Source organism: Meles meles, chromosome 20 (assembly GCF_922984935.1).
Source record: "Meles meles chromosome 20, mMelMel3.1 paternal haplotype, whole genome shotgun sequence".
NCBI lineage: Eukaryota > Metazoa > Chordata > Mammalia > Carnivora > Mustelidae > Meles > Meles meles.
In genome coordinates, this window is record NC_060085.1 from 29,942,422 (window position 1) to 29,946,246 (window position 3,825).

The window sequence follows — 3,825 nt, forward strand, 5'->3', positions numbered from 1 at the left end:
CTGCCCACTATATGACAAGTGTGCAAGGTAAAAATCTTTGCACTGGATTTATTCTACTGAGTAAGCTGTTCTTTGAAAAAGCAAAACAAAACAAAAAGCCTAATTCTTCCAATAAGAAATCCCTAAGTGGCTTCTGTACAGAGGTGACTTTGGTTAAATATATCTCCTGCTTCCTATCTCTTCACCATTATGAATGAAACAGCTAACAACCGAAGTTTTGTTGACCAGAAGACCCTGCACAAAGTCCATGACAGATAGATTTGGCCGCTTTCTGGCTTTCTCATTTCCAGGCTTTTGCATGTGCCATTTCATCCATCCTTCCCAATGGAACTATTACCTTCCTTCAAGGCCCAGTTCAAATACTATATTCCTCCATGAAGTCTTGTAGTGTCTACCAATTGTAAGTTTCTTTTGCCCTTCATGTTCAACAGTGTTAACTCAAGGGTGTCCGGGTGGCTCAGCCCATTAAGCCTCTGCCTTCAGCTCAGGTCATGGTCCCAGTGTCCTGGGATGGAGCACCATATCAGGCTCCCTGTACAGTAGGGAGTCTGCTTCTCCCTCTAGCTCTGCCCTTCCACATGTTTGTGTTCTGTCTGTTTGTCTCTCTTTCTCTCAAATAAGTATATAAAATCTTTTTTTTAAAGGGGGTTAATTCATACATTTCCATTGATCCTTATCACATACTTCTTTGCTTTATTTGCATACATATGTCTAGGAGCCTTATATTTTTCATGCCTGGAATCTTCATATCACTGAACGCAGCATGTTACTGATGTTTAGCAAACATTGACTGGTTGGACGCTACCTATAAACTAGCATAAACCTGTAGATGCTACCTGTGAGATTGACTCTGATACTTTAAAGCCCATATCTTGTCTGTGTCCCCCATAACCACCCTTGGAATAGACAATGTTGGATCTATTTATCTGAACAGATTATCTGTTTTGCATTACCTTCACAATGTTTAAATACTCTGGATCAGAAAGTGTGAGAATGAGAAACCCAGGAAATCAAATAAGAGCATCTTCGTTTATTATAGAAGGAAAAAGCTACTTCTTATACTTGATTTGGTGCTGTCCTTGATGACCTAATGGAAAGAAAAACAGGCTTTGACTGGGGTGACTTCAATGATGTGCTATGAAGTTTCCCAAAGATAAACAACCAAACAACAAACAATTCCAAAAGCCTTTATGAGTAATCTCAAAGGACACTAAACTGGACCAAATCTCATTGCAAACAAACAATTTTGGGTAGGAAAAATGGTTGGAAATACACACACGGACCAATACCAATTTGCAACTTCTGTGAAGAGAAAATGGATGGTCTTTTGGATTTATCAAAGTTATTTATAAAACTCCAAAGGGCTGTGGATTAAGAATAAAGTATTAGAGAACTGGCAAGATATAAAATCCATTGGCTGATGTTACTTGGAACTGAGAATTTCACCTTAAATGTTGAAAAGGGTCCCTCTGTTTCACATTGAAGAATTGAATGATACATATTCAGAATCATCAGAGCCAATACAAACAAAGATAAAAATTGGCAAGCAATATTTTCCATGAATAATTAATGTGGAATTGGCTAAAGGCAGATTCCAAGTAATTCCTTGATGTAAAACCATACTCACTGAATTACCTCCAGGGAAGTTCCCCATGTGTTAAATGGAAACCAGAGTCCCAAGATTCTAGACCTTGCTCTTGGAAAGAGAAAAAGCTGGCTACTTTTCTGATGTTATCACCAGAAACTCCTGTCCACATGCTGAGTGATTTACATGCCCATCTTCCTTTTTTCTCAAATTAAAATCACATAAACACAAAATGGTCAATATTTTAACCAATTCAAAACATAGTACTGAAAACATCTATGTTGTGTTAAGACAAAGGTGACTAAGCCAAAGATGATAGGAGCAGCATGAAGAAGAGGCCAGAACCCCCCAGACTGACCAAGGCCCGCACCACTGCATCCCTGTGTCCAGTGCCTACACCCGCCCCCATCATTCCCATGCCCAAGAGAAAGGCCAAAGTGGATGCTCAAGGTAATAAGGCCAAGGTGAATTCTGCAAGGTTATCTGATAAATCTGCTTCTCCAGAGCCAGAGTTCAAGCCTAAAAATGCCCCTGCAAAGAGGGGAGAGAAGGTACCCAAAGGCAAAGGGGGAAAGCTGATGCTGGCAAGGATGGAATAACCCTGCAGAAACGGAGATGCCAAACACACCAGGCACAGAAAGCTGAGGGTGCTGGAGATGCCAAGTGATACCTGTGTACTTGTGGTGACTGTACAGTTTGAAATCCTATTTCTTATCAAGTTTTCTAAAAATGCAGAATTTTGTTTTAACTTCTCTTTTAGGCTATGTTGTTAGCACACAGAACACTTCATAGTTCTTTTGGAGGAAGGACATATGTTACTAGTAGAATATCTCCAAAGCTAGACTGATACAGGGGGAAACACCTTTTCCTTCTACTTTTGAGAAACTTCCTCTTGGTTCCCAGGAGGAGGGATTCCTTGATGTTGACACACATTAGCCACCTTGGCACAAAAGCCTTGTGGTAAGGAAAAACTAAAATTCATTTTTTTTAATGTCCTCTTCTCCCTCTCTGCCTTCACCATAGACTTGACTCCCTTAAACCCAGAAACCTGTTGGAACATGACCCCAAACATGACTCCCAGTATGTCAGGCAGTCTGGACTCTCCAGAGTCACCATGGAGATGGCATCCCTCCAAAGAGCTCCTTTTGTAGCTTGTGGATCTTCAGGTGGATAATTCTGCCATCTTCATTGCATTTCCAGAAAGTCAGGATTGGCTTGTGAGAAGTTTGTTGGACAATATGCTACATGTGAAATATCAACCCTCCCTCTAAACTTACCCTGTTCAGAGATTCACATGAAGACTTCACTGGGTTTTATAGTGGCTTTTTTATTTTGGTAGTCCATTGAACAAGAGAGTTTGAAAGTTGTTGTATACTATTAACGATGGTCTGCCCAGGCCCTGCCTGAAATACCATGACTGTTTATGAAAACTGTCCTTAACAAAGCTGGATACAGTATGGGGGGGGGAAATTAGATGATTAAGACATTGTCCCTATTCTCAAGGAGCATTCATTATACTAACGATAATTACAGTAAAACATGATGAGTACAATAATAGAAATAGCATAGAAGCACTCCTATCCAATGAAGACTGAGGCCTCCAAACTTGGTTGTTTTTTTTTTAATTGGGTTGACAAATCTAGAGCATTTGTATTTACATTTAATTTAAAGGCCTGTTTGTTGATTTCTTTAAAAAAGAGGACTGAAATTTAGATCGGGACTTTGTTAAATCTGTAGATCAACTTGGAATGAATTGACCTTAACATTTAGTTTTATAACCTATGAATATGGTGTATATATATATATATACACATATATATATATATATATATATATACACATATATATATATATCCATTTATTTGGATCTTCTTTAAAATCTCATCAGGATTTTCAGTGTAAAAGTCTTGGATATCACTGGTACATTTTAAGTATTTTGTATTTGGGAGCAGTACTGCACTAGGAATTTAATTTTATTTTCTTATTTGCAGCCAATATAAAAAAGCATTTCACATATATTATAAATAGATTTTATATATATTATAAATATGAATTTTAATTTTTTGCTTACAGTTTGTTGATAGCAGCAGATTATATTGATTAATTGTCAAAGGTTGAATCAGGCTTGCATAACTGGAATAAATCCACTAGTCATGGCATATAATTTTTTTTCCATATATTGTTGGATTTGGTTTGATAACATTTTGTTGAGGATTTTTACATCTTAATTCATGAGAGAT

General features: G+C 37.8%; 1 pseudogene; it reads left to right on the forward strand.

The window, feature by feature from the left end:
- Positions 1–2,001: 2,001 nt before the first annotated feature.
- On the forward strand, positions 2,002–2,252 carry LOC123933207 (annotated as a pseudogene).
- Positions 2,253–3,825: the final 1,573 nt, after the last annotated feature.